Genomic DNA, 18,238 nt, shown 5'->3' with positions numbered 1-18,238 from the left:
TACAGTGTGAGCCTGAGTCAGACGGCAGATCACTTTCATTTGAAGAGGAGGTAGGACTTACTTAGCAAATGTTTTTTATTTCTTTGTGCAATTTTGGATTGTAACTTCAGTGTGGTAATAGTTGTATGGAGGGCTAGGGATCCATAAAAACACATTTTTTTAGCAGCAGTGTATTTATGATTATTTGACAATGCTGTAGAAATTCTATATTTAAAACCATGCAGAAATGTTTCCTCCTCAATACACAAATGGTAGATGCCCTTTTGGCAGATATGCATTTTATATATATATATATATTACATTCCAGTTTACTGCCCCTTTATGCAAGGACTTTCCAGATGCAAGGAGGCATTTTATCTAAGATTTTTACATCTGCATAAAATGTTATACTCTCAGACTAAGATTGCTCAGTGTTTGAAATGAGACAGGTTAACTTAAAACTGTTCAGTTTACACTACAGCTGACTACAGTTTTGAAATACATACCAACAAGCCTAAATCCTGCATTTAACCAGATCTAATGGTATGAGTACCACAGCTTATGGTCCCACCAAGACCATATAGAGTACAGCATTTTCAAAATCCATAAGTACAGCTGACAGATGGGAACATTTGTACACTATATTTGAAGTGGTGCTCTTGGTTGGGGAAAATGGGAAAAAAACAAACAAACAAACATATGTCAACCTTTTAAGGTACTTTTCTTCATCTAGCCATCTACCCAGCTCATTAATGTACAATTTTGAATTCACAGAATTATTTTTGTTTGCACATTTACAAATATGATTCTTTAAAAAGTGATCTCTTAATTTCTGCATTTTTTTTTTTATCATGCATGTCACACACTGTTGATTTAGGGGATGCAAGGTGCATACATGTTTCCTCCTGTGAGTGTTTCTGTGGGTGTATGTGTTTATGTCTTTGTGCTTTGGTTTGTGTCTCTATGTGTATGTATTTTTTATCTGTGGGTCACTCTGTGAGGGTGGGTGTGTATGTCTTTGTGCATTTTCTGTGGATGTGTGTGAGGGTGTGTGCATATGTCTGAGCTTTTTCTATGGGTGTTTCTTTGAGGGTGTGTGTGTGTGTATGTATGTATGTATGTCTGTGTTTTCTGTGGGTGTCTCTGTGAGGGTGTGTGCATGTCTTTGTGTGTTTTCTGTGGATGTCTCAGTGAGGGTATGTGTATGTATGTCTTTCTGTGTTTTTCATGTGGTTGTCTCTGTGTGTGTGTGTGTATGTCTTTGTGTGTTTTCTGTGGGTGTCTCTGTGTGTGTGTGTGTATGTCTGTATATGTCTTTGTGTGTTTTCTGAGGCTGTCTCTGTCGGTGTTTCCTTGGGTGTATGTGCAAGTATGAGTTTGTGTGTGTGTGTCCATTGTCTGTTCCTTTTTAGGACATTTTGACCTTACTACTAATTATTCACATCTTTCTACAGACTTTGAGACTAACAAGACCTTTCTGGAAGTAACCACTCCACCATTTAACCTTTAAATTATTGTTTAGGCAGTTCAGGGCCCTTCCTTTCAGCCACTGCATGCTGTTGTCATAATTTAGTTGTCATCTTCCTTTACAAAAAGATAATCAGAACTCCATATTTTGTTTTCTAAATCTCTTTTTTTTACAAAACTGTAGTTTACCTCATTACTTGTCAGGTCAATGTAAACAAGTGCTAAGTGTATGTTTGGGTTTCTGTGTCTGAGTGTGTTTCTTTGCGTGTCTGCTAGAGTGTCTATATGTGAATCCTTATGTGTGAGTGTGTTTGTGTGTTTCAGTGTATGAGTGTGTCTGTGTGTGTGTGTATGTTACTACCTTTACAACATTTCCAAGTTTAAATAGACAATTAAGAATAAAGTGCATATACGTTTTAGTCACTTGGTCAAAAATTGCACATGTCAAAGGAGGGGGGGGGGGGCCCTGATCAATGGTTGAGTCAGGGGCCCCAAAATTTCTAGTGGCGGCCCTGTACATGATCACTGGCAAATTTTATATTTGCCACCTTGAATTGGCATATTTCTGAGTGAAAAAATAAAACAAATATTTTTAAAATTTACTGATAGAATATTCATTTTTTCAAAAAAAATAAATCTATATTATATTTTATATATTATATGCTCGTCTGACCTACCCATCTCATCAACCCCCCCAACACAAAACACAGGTGGGGCAACGCCTAAAAGGTCCCCTGGCCTGTCCATCCGGGAGAGCCTCTGCAAAATGTTGCTACATTAGTGCAAAATATATTAGCTAGACATCCTGACACTGTAAAGTGAATTGCTACAGAATAGTCTATTAGCACTGCACAGACATGTTTAGCTTCACACATAAATATTGGATTAGCAGAGCATAGAATGTTTTAAATTAGATGGTAATAGTTAGTCTTAGATATGGCATTACAAGGAATAGAGGAATTTAATATGAGATAATACATTATTAGTGATGTTGAATTAGTATGTGACATGCATAAACAGTTTTAGATTGTTAAATCAGAAAATATAAACACCATAAATAATTTATTGGTTTGAGATAGATCTGTATATACAATATTAGAACAGCAGGCAAGGCTGAGGGAAAACAGTCATATATTGCACTATATTCACTGTAACATAAATATGGGATTTGTTAGTTAAACACTGTTACCTGAATTGAGACCAGGAGTAGAGGGGGGTAGATGATAACTAGTCACTTTTTTGGAGAATGGAACTGATCTGCAAAATAAATAAATAAATAAATAAATAAATTAATTAATTAATTATTTATTTATATTTTATTTATAAAATATTTTACCAGGAAGGATACATTGAGATTTCTCTCGTTTTCAAGTATGTCCTGGGATCACAAAACATTGCATTGATACAATAGGGTACAATAAAATACAAAAACAATAATAAAAATACACATTATATGCAAACATTTAACATAGAGCAGGTATGAAATATTTAACCATGACAGGAGCATTCTGTTTTGAGATATGTATAGAGGGATCTCTTAAAGGATTTTAGGCTTGGGGAAGTTTTTAAAGTGTGAGGGAGGTCATTCCATAATTGTGGCGCTCTGTAGGAAAAGGAGGATCGAGCTGCTTTTTTTTTGTATTGAGGCAGGCTAAATAATGTGCTGTTATTGGATCGGAGGTTATAGGAGGTGGGAATAGCAGGGGAGAGCATTCTGCTCAGGTAGGGTGGGAGCTTCCCAGAAAGGCTCTTAAAGACAAGGCAGGAAAGATGGAGGGTGCGTCTGGATTCTAGCGACAGCCAGTTTAGTTCTTTTAGCATGTCACAATGGTGGGTCCTGTAGTTACATTGTAGCACAAAGCGGCAGAGCGAGTTATATAACGTATTTAGTTTATTAAGGTGAGTTTGCGGAGCAGGTGCATATACTATGTCCCCATAATCCAAGATAGGCATCAGCATTTGCTGTACAATCTTTTCCTTTACTGTAGGGCTGAGGCAAGATTTGTTTCTGTACAGGGCACCTAGTTTTGGATAAAGTTTAGAGGCAATTTTTTCTATGTGGAGTCCAAAAGATAGATTGGGGTCTAACAACATACCTAAGTATTTAAAAGAGTGGACTGCGGTCAGCGTGCAATTGGATTTTGTTTTGATGCGAAGATGGGAATTTTGTAATTTATGTATTTTAGGTCCCATTCCAAAGATCATTGTGACCGTTTTGTCAGTGTTTAGGAAGAGTTTGTTTTTCGAGATCCACTTTTCTACCTCTGTGAACTGGTCTTGGAGCACTGTTTCAAGCTGCAGCAGATCAGATTTGTTTGCATAGATTACTGTGTCGTCTGCGTACATGTGTACAGTTGAGGATTTGCAGACATTAGGCAAATCATTTATAAATAATGTGAATAGTAGGGGGCCGAGAATGGAACCTTGGGGAACACCACACGTGACTGGGAGAGGGAGGGAGTCAATGTTAGAGACAGAGACATATTGTGATCGATCCGATACATATGATTTAAACCAGGTTAACGGGTGATCAGCAATACCAGAGTTTTTTAGTTTGAGAAGTAGTAGGTCATGGTCCCCTGTGTCAAAAGCCTTTGCAAAATCAAGGAAAATAGCTCCAGTTAGGTCTCCTTGTTCCATGGCAGTTTGGATGTCGTTGCAAACTTTTAGGAGGGCAGTTGTAGTGGAGTGATTCGGTCTGAAACCTGATTGATCAGGGGTCAGATAGTTAGAAAGTTGGTAATACTCGCATAATTGCGTATGGACGCATTTTTCTAGGATTTTAGACAATACAGGGAGCAGTGATATAGGACGATAGTTAGAAACCAAGGTTAACTCCCCACTTTTATGAATAGGCACTACTCTTGCAGTTTTCCAGAGTTTGGGTATGTATCCAGACACCAAGGATTCGTTAATTAGGGTTGCAACAGGCTTAGCAATTGCCGGCGCACTGAGCTTCAACAGCATTGCTGGGATTTGATCAGGTCCTGACTGGTTTTTCATTTTTAAATTATCGAGGTGTTTCTTAATGACATTGAAGGGTACAGGTCTAAAATTGAACTTTTCTATATTGGGTCTTTGCTGTTTTAGTGGGGCCTGATCCACATTTGTAGCTTCAGGATGCGTGCCATTTATTAGTTTGTCAATCAGGGTGGTGGAGCATCCTACAAAATAATTGTTAAAGGCATTTGCTACTTCTAAGGGGAGTTGCAGGTTTTGGTTATCCACATTGACAGTAGAGGGTTGGGAGTGGATTGGTGGATTTTGTAAGTTATTTATGAGTTTCCAAAACTTTCTAGGGTTACATATATTATTGTTCAGATTTTCACAGAAATATTGCGCCTTAGCCAATTTTGTTTGTTTAGTACATATATTTCGCCATTTTCTATATACACAGTGATCATTCATAGAGCCAGTATGCTTGAACTTTGACCACAATGAATCCCGAAATTGGTACATTTGAATGAGGTCAGCAGTGATCCAATTCAAGTGTGCTCCTTTTACTCTCACCTTACGCAGCGGTGCATGTAAATTCCAAACTTGTAGGAGTTCAGACTGAAAGAATTCAACTGCAGAGTCTAGATCTGGGATTAGGTTTAATCTGTGCCAGGGGAGGTTCTTGATGTCATTTAGAAATGATTGAAGATTAAATTTTTTGAAGGACCTGGTGATTGTAACCTTGGGAGAGGATTTAGTTGCCTTTATTTTGCGCACGCAGTACACTAAGCAGTGGTCACTGAAATTGTTAGGGAGAACACCTGCCTCCTGGATTCGGTCGGGAGAAGTGGAGAGAATCCAGTCGAGCAGGGTATGATTATGGCTTTTGATGTTTATGCGAGTTGGGGAGGAGATTAATTGCGTTAGATGCAAAGATTTAAACAGCGAGCGACAACTGTTATTTTTTGGATTCAGCCAATCGATGTTAAAATCTCCAAAAACCAAAATTTCACTTTTTGGGTTTTGAGTTATGGATTCACTAAGGAGCTGTGCTATGTCCGAAATGGAATGCACAGGGGAGCTTGGTGGGCGGTAGATTCCTGCAACAATGATTGATTTACTGCACGGGATCTCAATTTTGCCAGAAAGGAAATCAAAGGTGGCAGGAGAGCTAGATTTTTGTAAGGGGGTGAACTTTGTGGAATTGTCAACATAAATTACAATGCCACCTCCTCTCTTTGCTCTATCATTTCTATGGCATGAATATCCATGTATTGCAATGGCAGAGTCAGGTATTTTGCGGGTTAGCCACGATTCAGAGATCACAATGATTTTGGGTTTGTATTGTAAACACCAAGCTTGCAGTGCATCAATTTTTGGTAGTAAGCTGCGGATATTACAGTGCACAAAGTAGAGGCCTTTCTTAGCTGGAAGGCTAGGAATGGAATTTGTTAGGGGACCAGGGTTAGACTCTACGTCATTTGCAAGGGCAAGTAACATAAGGAATAGGAATTTGGAAATCATTTTTGATTGGCCATATAGTGAATGTGATACTTTATAATATTGTGAGGTGGGGGTAGGAGGGTTATTTTTTATAACCCTCCACCAGCACTCAGCAGATAAGTTACAGCAACAGAGCAGGCCATGATGTATGATAATTTGTTTTCCAGTTTGAGGTGTGTGCTTATGGCGGTTATTATGTGAACCAAATTGGAGTGAGAAAAGGGTTATCATGAATAACAGTAAGGATATATTTGGATTCATGTTAGTGGTATGAGGTGTGTAGATAAAAAATAAAAATGAAAAGTATATACACTATTGATGTGTGATATATAGCTATATGTAGGAAGAGAGGGTATTTATTCTATAGGGTTAAGTAGAAGGAAGGATGTGCTGATCAGTGGTTGCAGCTGTCATTTAAGGAGAATGAAATAAGTGTGGGAGACTATCTATAAAGGAAGAAATGAGCCTGGGGTGGGAGGGAAACTATCTTGCAGGATCTACCTTTTTGCAAAGCAGGGGCACAGCTGAGATAAGTTCTGTATTTTCTTGCAAGGCTTGGGTAGATATGTTTAAAAATCAGGCTTTTTGCAAAGCAGGGGCACAGCTGAGATAAGTTCTGTATTTTCTTGCAAGGCTTGGGTAGATATGTTTAAAAATCAGGCTTTTTGCAAAGCAGGGGCACAGCTGAGATAAGTTCTGTATTTTCTTGCAAGGCTTGGGTAGATATGTTTAAAAATCAGGCTTTTTGCAAAGCAGGGGCACAGCTGAGATAAGTTCTGTATTTTCTTGCAAGGCTTGGGTAGATATGTTTAAAAATCAGGCTTTTTGCAAAGCAGGGGCACAGCTGAGATAAGTTCTGTATTTTCTTGCAAGGCTTGGGTAGATATGTTTAAAAATCAGGCTAAAGGAGAGAGATAAATTAGCGTCAGATTGGGCTGCAAACATTTAGAGGAAATTAATTAATTAAAATAAAAATGTGAAGCTTTGAAATTAGTACAAGGAACAAAGTCATCTTCTAGCACATAATATTGTAAATCATTAAATTCATAAAAATGTACTATATTCAATAGAAAAAAGCCCTTGCTTCTATGCCTGAGTTTACTTTTCCAATCAAATGTATAAAACTATGGAAAGTCTATAATAGCTACAATAAAAGATTTATTTTCTTCTTTTAAATAGATATTGGGTTTTATACTCAACTCTGTATAACAGGGAAGGGGTAATATACAGGTCCCAGTCCAATTGACTATTTCAAAGACTTTAATGGTTCTATTAAAGGGACATAAAAATCAAAATTAAACATGCACGTCATTCTTGGTATCCCTTGTTTAAAAAGAATACACACATATCCTACACTAGCGGGAGCTAACTGCTGATTGGTGCCTGCACACATTTGTCTCTTGTGATTGGCTAACTAGATGTGTCCAGCTAAGTAGTGCAATGCTGCTCCTTCAGCAAAAAATAACAAGAGAATAAAGCAAATTTGATTATAGAGCTAAATTTGAAAGTTGTTTAAAACTGTATGTTCTATCTAAATCATCAAAGAAAATGTTCAGGTTTCATGTCCCTTTAAGCTAATGCAATCAGTGTACAAATGTGCTTATATCCCACAATACAATATAATGTTCTACTGTTATCAGCTCAGATTGTGTCCCTTAATTTGAAACAAGGGAAAACTTTTTTACCCCAAAAGATAAGGTGAATATCATTTGTTTGTGACAATGTGCTACTTTGCTCTTTCATTTGTGAGGATGTGCGCATGCGTATGTGTGCTGGGGGTGTGGTTATGTGCATGTGTAATTTTAAAAGAGGAACACATTAGAGCACTTATCTCTCCAGCAAAAGAAAATTGCATTTTGCACATTGGAAATAACTGCTATTTCCATTCCATGCTTTATGTGCTGATATTGCAGGTGATTACCATTTTTACAGAGATCACCTGCTACATTGAAGGATCTGCAACTAAATAATTTTACACAGAAAACTATCACTTTCTACAGGAAAGATATTGGCTTAGATAAAGTGCATACATCACACGAATAAAGCAACAGAACATGATGACAATAATAGGAGAACAAAATATTGCTTCTCACTCAGGTAGATGTGGAGTTAGCTTGACTAATCCTCCCAGGTAACGCTCAAATGAAGCCCCCAACTCTCCATCCACTATAGTATAAACCCAACCATAGTCAACAGTCTCAAACATCAATGTTCAGCAGATTTCACACAAGAGTATGCTGATATCCAGCACCATATGAAAGTCATTTATTTTTAAAGAAAACAGTAGCTGGATTACGCTCTCCTTATGTGTCAGCCCTGTCAATTGCCACCTGTGTCCCATGGTCCCCCTGAATCAATTATAGAGCCGGCCCTGCCTCCTACATAGTAGAGAATAAGATTGTGGAAACAGTCGCACTCAACATTTACACTTAAGGGGTAATGATCTAATTAAATTATGTCATTAAAGTTCATTAACCAAGGGGTTCTGATGTCATTAAACTGCATCGTCATTAAGATAATAATTAAATAATAATAATAGAGTTAATGGCTTAGCTGCTAATTAATGTTGTGATTTAATGATATCATTTAGAAAACATTTTCATATCAAACAGAAATGATGTAAATAGAACTTTCATGTCCCATCGTTTTACATTCCCAAGAAAACCCTTAACAAGGACAACTTAGTTTTATTTGTATATTTTTTTACTTGTGTGTATATATATATAGTCAATGTCTCTAAAACTGACCTATAAGTGTAAGCGTCTTCTTCTTTTACATAACCACAAGACTGGATCTCCTCAGTCACTCCTCACACTCAACTGAAATGATGTTACTATTTCTGTGCATGAAAAAGGGTTAAGTAAAAGATATTTAAATTTACCGTTGAAATAACAGGAAGTGCATGATTTGTACAACTGCGCTTGGGTTCTTCTTCTCACTGGCAGATAGGGACAGCTACTACATAGAAAATGTTTGAATATTATGTCCCTTTAATACATCCAGAGACGTTATTCCTTCTTCATACAAGAACTAAAGCAGCCCATTTCTCATGTGCTACATGTAATACAGATATCTCTATCTAAACTGCCCTGTAATCACATGAGCCGCACCAATCCAACATGAGTTACTTAATCGTACTCATCCACCACACTCACCACTCATTAATGTGTTATTCTGTAGACTAGCTACCAATACCCTACAGAATATAAGCCTTTATACTACACCCCCTCATCTCTGCTCATTTCATATCAGTCACCCAACCATCCTTACAAACTATTCATAATTACCCAGTAAATAATTCCTACTATTCTACAGTATGTAGGGCTGTTCTTGCTCTAAACATATTTTATGGAATTCCATATCAATGCACACTGAGACTTTCACTCAGCTTTCAAATGATTTGTAAAAGTGTCTGGAGCAGCTTAGCATATATCCAGTAAATTTACCAGACAGTTAAAGGGACAGTTTACTAAAAAATGTTCTCCCCTGTCCCCTTTAATTTGCTCCCAATGATCCACTTTACCTGCAGGAGTGCATTAAATTGTTTACAAGTATTTTCTTTATCCTTATATTGGCATTTGAAATAGCTAATTTAGCCTGCAGTATCCCCAACTTTTCTTAAAGTTTCTGGCCTTAGGTCCAAGCTACAGATAAGCTGTGCAAACATAGCCAGCAGAAGAAATTACACTCCCAGTGGGGTATAGAAGAGATTAAGTAATAAAATGTTAATTTTCCATTTTTCTCTCAAAGTATTGGTCTTTGGTTAAGGACAGATATAAGATTAAGAAGCATGTATAATATGTACACAATGTGATAACATAATGAGATCTGATTATACCTACAAGCTCAACCCATTTTATTAGGTTGTGGCTTCAAAACACAAAATCAGCTAATTCATAATCACAAATAAACCTTAAAGGGACAGTCTAGTCAAAATTAAACCTCATGATTCAGATAGGGCATGCCATTTTAAATAACTTTCCAATTTACTTTTATCATCAAATTTGCTTTATTCCCTTTGTGGTATTTTTGAAAAGCTAAATCTAGGTAGGCTAAAAAACTGATTTCTAAACCGTTGAAAACCGCCTCTTAGCTCAGAGCATTTTTAAAGTGTTTCATAGTTAGACAGTACTAGTTCTAGTTTAGGAGTCTGCACTGATTGGCTAAGCTGCATGTTTGTCAAAAGCACTGAGATAAGGGGCAGTCTGCAGAGGCTTAGATACAAGGTAATCACAGAGATAAAATGTATGTTAATATAACTGTGTTGGTTATGCAAAACTGGGGAATGGGTAATAAAGAGATTATCTATCTTTTTAAACAATAACAATTTTCAAGTAGACTGTCCCTTTAAAAAGCAAATTCTCATACATTTTATACTCTGTAGTTGGTAAAAAAAAAAAGTAATTGGAAACACTTTAAGGGAAAAACAATCTTACAGTATACTATCCCTTTAAGCTTAAACATACTGTACTGGGTGGGTACAGCTTGCTTCCCAAATGAGTCCTCCTTCATTAAAGGGACAGTATACACCAATTTTCATATAAATGCATGTAATAGACACTACTATAAAGTATAATATGCACAGATACTGGTATAAAAATCCAGTAAAAAATCTATTAAAAACGTACTTAGAAGCTCCCAATTTAGCACTGTTGATAAGGTTAAGCAGGGACACCCACTGAAAGAGGCTGATAGACACCCCCCTCATCTGCATATGAAAAGCCCATTACACAAACAGAAGCAATCTGAAGTCTGTATACATCAGTATACATTTAAAACTTTGGGGCTTGGTAATGAGTCTGAAAATCAGCAAAACATTATTTAAAAATAAGCAAAACTATACATTTTTACAAAAACACACCCAGATAGGCTATATAAATGGATCATCTACAAAACATTAACGCAAAAAACAATCTAGTGTGCAATGTCCCTTTAACTATACCTCTTCCACCTCTAATCAGCTCTTCCAATAATCCTTTCTTTCAAGCTCACTATTTCTACCAATACTTAGTGCTACATTTGTTTTTAATGTCAAGGAACTACCAATTATACTGGTACTTCATAAAATACACCACATTTTGCTATGAGCTATATATAAGCTTGGCAATGATTAATTATTTGAAAGAAATTGAGTTTTTATGCCAGTGCGGGGTATAATTGATGGTGCGATGTATATAAAAATATAAGTATGAACTTATATATATATATATTTTTAAGCTGATATATTTTTAAGCTGATTTACCAACACAATATATAAATATTTTAGTAGTTTGAAGGGCTGATGCAAGTAGGGACTATTAGCTCCTTGGTATAATTTGAAATTTATAATTTGCATGTTAATGGGACACTGAACCCAATTTTTTTCTTTCATGATTCAGATAGAGCATACAATTTTAAGCAACTTTATAATTTTCTCCTATTATCATTTTTTCTTTATTCTCTTGCTATCTTTATTTGAAAAGCAAGAATGTAAGCTTAGAAGCCAGACCATTTTTGGTTCACAACCTGGGTTGTGCTTGCTAATTGGTGGCTAAATGCACCCACCAAAAAACAAGTGCTGTCTAGAGTTCTGAACCAAAAACTGGCTGGTTCCTTAGCTTAGATGCCTTCTTTTTCAAATAAAGATAGCAAGAGAAGGAAGAAAAAATGATAATAGGAGTAAATTATACCCAATTGTTAACACAGAATTTGTCAATAGATACATATGCTAATATAGCTAGACAGTTTGATTTAACCAAGAGAGATTTATTTGCCTTCCTACAGACTAGATACTATATTAATGAACTACAAACCAAGCATAGACAAAACTGGTCTCTGGGAGCCTTAGGGAATAGAATTAAACTATATAAGGCCGGTAGATGTTCAATTTCGATGTTTTATAGTCTGATTAATTCTTTTCAGAATTTAAAACATTTTTATGAAATTAAGAATTAATGGCAAAAAGAGTTCCCAAGACTGGGCATAGCAGAGATACAAGATACTTTTAGGTTAAGTAATAAAAAATGGGTGCCAACTACTTGGAGGGAATCACACTTGAAATTAATAAGTAAGACATACATAACAAATGCAAGTTTAAGTAAATGGTATGGATCTAAACAAACTTGTCCTAAATGCTGTTCAGATGAGGCAGATATTCTACATTATTTCTGGTTCTGTCCCAAAATTCTGCAACTGTGGACACAAGTTAACTATTGGCTTAACAGAATACTCTTAATAAATTTTGACATTCAGGCACACCACGTTTTTTTCTTAGTAATATAGTTAGAGGAATGCAGAGAGAATGAGCTGATTAATACTATAATATTAGTGATCATGAATTTAATTCTTAAAGGATGGAAAGCCCCTTAAAATTCCTAAGTTTATAGTTTGCAAGAAAGCTCTAGTTACACACACCTAGATTACAAGTTTTTCATTCCAGTTTTAACGCTGAAAAAATTGCCATTTCTGCGTAAAAACCGGAACGCACACAAGTCTTGTTGGTATGGCTATAACGCAAGCATTTTAGCCTGTAACGCAAAGTCAGTCTTGCACTCAAAAAAATTACGTTTTCCCTGTCCCTGATCCAATCAGCCAATAGGATTGAGCTTGCATTCTATTGGCTGATTGGAACAGCCAATAGAAATGCGAGCTCAATCCTATTGGCTGATTGGATCAGTCAATAGGATTGAACTTCAATCCTATTGGCTGATTGCATCAGCCAATAGGATTTTTTCTACCTTAATTCTGATTGGCTGATAGAATTCTATCAGCCAATCGGAATCTAAGGGACGCCATCTTGGATGATGTCACTTAAAGGTACCTTCATTTTGTTTTTAGTCGTCAGATGAAGAGGATGCTTCGCGTCGGATGTCTTGAAGATGAACCCGCTCCGCGCCGGATGGATGAAGATAGAAGATGCCGTCTGGATGAAGACTACTGCCCATCTGGAGGACCACTACTGCCCAGCTTGGATGAAGACATCTGCCCGTCTGGAGGACCACTTCTGCCCAGCTTGGATGAAGACATCTGCTGGTCTGGAGGACCACTTCGCCCGGCTTGAATGAAGACATCTCCTGGTAAGTCGATCTTCAGGGGGATAGTGTTAGGTTTTTTTAAGGGTGTATTGGGTGGGTTTTATTTTTTAGATTAGGGTTTGGGCGGCAAAAAAACTAACTGCCCTTTTAAGGGCAATGCCCATCCAAATGCCCTTTTCAGGGCAATGGGGAGCTTAGGTTTTTTTAGCTAGTATTTTATTTGGGGGGTTGGTTGCGTGGGTGGTGGGTTTTACTGTTGGGGGGGTTGTTTGTATTTTTTCTTACAGGTAAGAGAGCTGATTACTTTGGGGCAATGCCCCAAAGAAGGCCCTTTTAAGGGCTATTGGTAGTTTAGTTTAGGCTAGGGTTTTTTCTTATTTTGGGGGGGCTTTTTTATTTTAATAGGGCTATTAGATTAGGTGTAATTAGTTTAAATTTCTGTAATTTGTTTATCATTTTCTGTAATTTAGTGTTTTGGTTTTTTTGTACTTTAGCTAATTTAATTTAATTTATTTAATTGTATTTCATGTAGGAAATTTATTTAATTATAGTGTAGTGTTCGGTGTTAGTGTAACTTAGTTTAGGTTTTATTTTACAGGTAAATTTGTATTTATTTTAGCTAGGTAGTTATTAAATAGTTAATAACTATTTAATAACTATTCTACCTAGTTAAAATAAATGCAAAGTTGCCTGTAAAATAAAAATAAATCCTAAGCTGGCTACAATGTAACTATTAGTTATATTGTAGCTATCTTAGGGTTTATTTTACAGGTAAGTATTTTATTTTAAATAGGAATAATTTATTTAATGATAGGAATATTTATTTAGATTTATTTAAATTATATTTAAGTTAGGGGGTGTTAGGTTTAGGGTTAGACTTAGGTTTAGGGGTTAATAACTTTAATATAGTGGGGGCGGCAGATTAGGGATTAATAAATGTAGGTAGGTGGCGGCGATGTTAGGGACGGCAGATTAGGGGTTAATAATATTTAACTAATGTTTGCGAGGCGGGAGTGCAGCGGTTTAGGGGTTAATATGTTTCAGCCAGCTCTCCCCATTGATGTCTATGGGGAAATCGTGCACGAGCACGTACAACCAGCGCTGGTATTGGAGTGCGGTATGGAGCTCAATTTTGCTTTACGCTCACTTCTTGCCTGTTAACGCCGGGTTTTTGTAAACCTGTAATACCAGCGCTGTAGGTAAGTGAGCGGTGACAATAACGTGCAAGTTAGTACCGCACCGCTCATAACGCAAAACTCGTAATCTAACCGTATGTTATTTTTGTAAAATTTATGAACTGGTAGTAACAACAATTATCTCCATAAAAGTCTAGAGATTTTTTAAATTATTACTACTACAAATTCACAGCATTTGAATTTGACTATGAATCAGCTCTATGTGGTTATTTACACATATTTTGGAGTGTTAGTCATTCATGAAATCCCTACGTACTTATTCATAAACCACCTACTCGATCGTACTCGATCGTACTCGATCGGGTTCAGTTGCGGCAATATCTGTCTGCCTGCTCAGAGCAGGCGGACAGGTTATGAAGCAGCGGTCTTAACTTCTGTTTCAGGTGAGCCTGAAACGATGGGCCTCAGAAGCAGCATTTGCTGCTTCATAAATGGAGCCCCATCTATGAACTTCAAATGAATAATAGATTTTTTTCTGAAAATTCTATTTCCATTCCTCTTGTTTTATCTGACAGCCATCAGCCAATCACAAATGCAGATACGTATATTCTGTGAATTCTTGCACATGCTCAGTAGGAACTGGTGATTGAAAAAGTGTAAATATAAAAAGACTGCACATTTTGTTAATGAAAGTAAAATGGAAAGTTGTTTAAAATTGCACGCTCTATCTGAATGTTGAAAGTTTAATTTTGACTTGAGTGCCCCTTTAAGGAAGGGCATGAATTTCACTTATTGACGTTGAGGAAATCTGTGCATCAGTATATGGATCACCTAGTTATGTTTTTTTATTTAGGTCCTAATTTCTTTAAAACTATGGATGGGGCTTCTGTACAACAAACTACACTAGACCCACATTAGACTATTCCCAAACTTGGCAGGTAACGACCATTAACAGGAGCTCCAGTGAGCTTCTGCCCAAATGCATGCCCCCTGATTCCCGCTCTACCATTAATCAAAAACTCAGCAAGGAAATAAATTAGACAAAAATGTAGCATTTTGTTGGAAGAATTACATAGTAATATGTCTCTTCTTCACACCCAGAACTCTGCATAGTTAGATAAACCACTCTATTGCCTTTTTTTTTTTTTTTAAGCAACCTTGCGGTACTGAAGAGACTTCTTAGATAATTTTGCCAGAGCAGAGAGCTTTAGATCATCAGGTTTGCAACTATACATTCGATCTCCATTAAATAAGGGCCTCACTTCCAAGAGTGACATACTGCTCCATAAAACCACTGGCAGATTTATTTAACATAATGGGAAGTTATGGAAACAGAAGTTATGAAGCAACGGTCTAAAGAATACGATCAGGGTTGATTGACACCCCCTGCTATCGGCCGATTGGCCACGAATCTGCAGGGGGTGGTAATGCAACAGAAGTTCACACTGCTGGTGCAATGATAAATGCCAAGAGCGTATGCTGTCGCCATTTATCGATGTGCAGCGGACATGATCCACTATATCAGATCATGTCCGCTCGCACAATAATAAATAGGCGCCAGTATCTCAATTTTATAGAGCAGAAATCTAAGAGTCTTAGTTTTCCTGTATTTTAATATAAAGAAAGCAAAAACACCATCGCCAAGGCACTAATCTACCGAAGCACACTTACCCACGCCCACTTCCTCTAGTCCAAGCAGTCACATTGCAGCCTCTTCCTACATCTGCAGTTCCCTAAGCTATCATGCACAAATTTATTTTAACCATGTGAGCAGCAGTATTAAGTTATTGTGCTGTTCTAGATGATGGTAAAAGTTTCTGCCTCATGAAACCCCATCACCCAATAATTTTAGTTCAGATTTCCCTCAGGCACCAAGAGCTAGACAACAATGTATGACTCATTTCTTACTACATAAAATATTAGTACAGTATATGAGCAAGAAGCTATCTTGCCATAGAAATGCACCTCAAAATGTGCTGCTCCTCCATATTCTGCTGCCCTAGGCATAGTTGGCCTAGGCCAAACTGTTCCGCCGGTGAAATAAATTCTTCCACTAAACAACCTGGAAACCATCATAATGAGTTTGAGCACAGTGATACGTTGCAGTTAACAGTCAATCTGTAAATAAATACTATGGCAACTCAACAAAAACAAGATTACCAACTCTTCACATTGACTACAGACTAATGAGTTATCTACCTTTGTATCAAAACCTGAGGCCACTTGCTTAATCTTCCAGTCCGAATTGACACATAGTAATAGATTGCAACTTGAATGGCCAAAGCTTGCACCAGGGTTGGCGTGAATCGAAGACCAGCTATTGTCTCTAAGGCTAATTCAGTCAATGGAAAAAAAGTAAAACAATACCTGTAGTTAAATGCAGAGTGAACACACATAATATATATCTTTAACTAGTGACAGAAAGGGAGATGTGGGAAGTGAAGCGCAATCGTATTTGAATTGCATATTATAGAGGACATGCATGCGATACCATGTGGAGACATTTCAGCCACTATATTATATTGGAAACTGTCATATCCTCTGACTTCACAGTCAATGACATTTTCTATTTGCATAAAAGAAATATGTCTCATCAGCAATAAAGGGCAAAGCTATCAAGGCTGTTCATCTCAACAGTGTGTGATGAAGCTGCACAATCCGGAGTCCCAATATTAACAAAAAAATCTATCCGGCCCCTGTATATGAATCATGCGTCATTAGCTTCCCAAACAAAGGAGAGAATGCATTGTTCATGCTAATTTGGGAATATTGTAGCCATCACATTCAGTTTATCAAGGTATTGCTTGGTTTTCCTGGCCCCCCTGTTATCATTCTATGCAAATTTAGATGCAGGAAGCATCTACACGACACGGATATCTGTATACTAACTAAATTAAGCTTTAAAGGGATAGTCTAGTCAAAATTAAACTTTCATGATTCAAATAGGGCATGCAATTTTAAACAACTTTCCAATTTAAATTTAATATCTAATTTACTTTGTTCTATTGTTATTCTTTGTTGAAAGCTAAACCTAGGTAGGCTCATATGCTAATTTCTAAACCCTTGAAGGCCGCCTCTTATCTCAGTGCATTTTGATAGTTGTTCATAGCTAGACAGTACTAGTTCATGCGTGCCATATAGATAACATTGTGCTCGTGGAGTTATTTATGAGCCAACAATGATTGGTTGAACACAGGTCTGTCCAAAAGAACTAACATATGGGGGCAGTCTGTAGAGGCTTAGATATAAGGTAATTGCAGAGGTAAAAAGTATATTAATATAAGAGTGTTGGTTATGCAAAACGAGGAATGGCTAGTAAAGGGATTATCTATCTTTTTGAACAATTACAACTCTGGAGTACACTATCCCTTTAATTGTCCTTTGAGATAAACTTTTACATTATATTATTTGATTCTTAGAATTGTATTTACTCTCCAAAATAAAAAAAAATAAAAAAGGCTTTACGGAAGAGAAATTGGAGAAGCACCTCTCTCAGGATTGTGCCTACTTTAGAGGTTAAAGGGACAGTATACACCAATTTTCATATAACTGTAATAGACACTACTATAAAGATACAAATATAAAAATCTAGTATAAAACTGTTTAAAAACTTACTTAGAAGCTCTCAGTTTAGCTCTGTTGAAAAGTTAGCCGGAAAGCCCACTACAAGAGGGAAATAAGACACTCCCCCCTCCCCCTTCTTTTGCATATGAAAAGACCCTTTACACAAACAGGAAGCAAGCTGGAGAAGGTAGCTGATGGTATTCTCATAAAACTTTGGGGCTTGGTTAGGAGTCTGAAAATCAGAGCAATGTTATTTAAAAATAAGCAAAACTATGCTATTTAAAAAAAAAAACAAAAAAAATTATGGGCTTTATAAATAGATCATCTACAAAACATTTATGCAAAGAAAAAAATGAGTGTATAATGTCCCTTTAAGGTCTTCTATGTGAGCAGTGTATCAGTAGTTTGTACAGAAGCCATAACGCCACGTTCTTGCAATGATACTGCATGCTGCTCACATCTTGGAGGCAAACTGAATACAATATTAGGTGGGAGTGACGCTAAGTAGACATGTTATTATTAAAGTGATAACTGGCGTGAATTCAAATGTATTAGCTAATGTCTGAACCATACAAGGGGCATAAAACATTAAAACATTCCTGTTGATATTTCACCACACAGAGGTAACAATTATACTTT

General features: G+C 36.8%; 1 protein-coding gene across 2 annotated transcripts in view; it reads right to left on the bottom strand.

Annotated features, from left to right (window-relative positions):
- The window catches only part of SGCD (sarcoglycan delta), a 1,642,153-nt gene that overhangs the window by 1,106,673 nt on the left and 517,242 nt on the right, over positions 1-18,238 (bottom strand). For both annotated transcript variants that reach the window (XM_053718718.1, XM_053718720.1), the window contains one exon: positions 2,636-2,703. The gene's annotated coding sequence lies outside the window, so the exon portion shown is untranslated. The remainder of the gene's footprint in view (positions 1-2,635; positions 2,704-18,238) is intronic.

The sequence above is a fragment of the Bombina bombina genome, chromosome 6 (assembly GCF_027579735.1).
Source record: "Bombina bombina isolate aBomBom1 chromosome 6, aBomBom1.pri, whole genome shotgun sequence".
NCBI classification, from domain to species: Eukaryota; Metazoa; Chordata; class Amphibia; order Anura; family Bombinatoridae; genus Bombina; species Bombina bombina.
The sequence above is the reverse complement of the archived record's forward strand: the minus strand, read 5'-3'. Positions and strand labels throughout refer to the sequence as shown.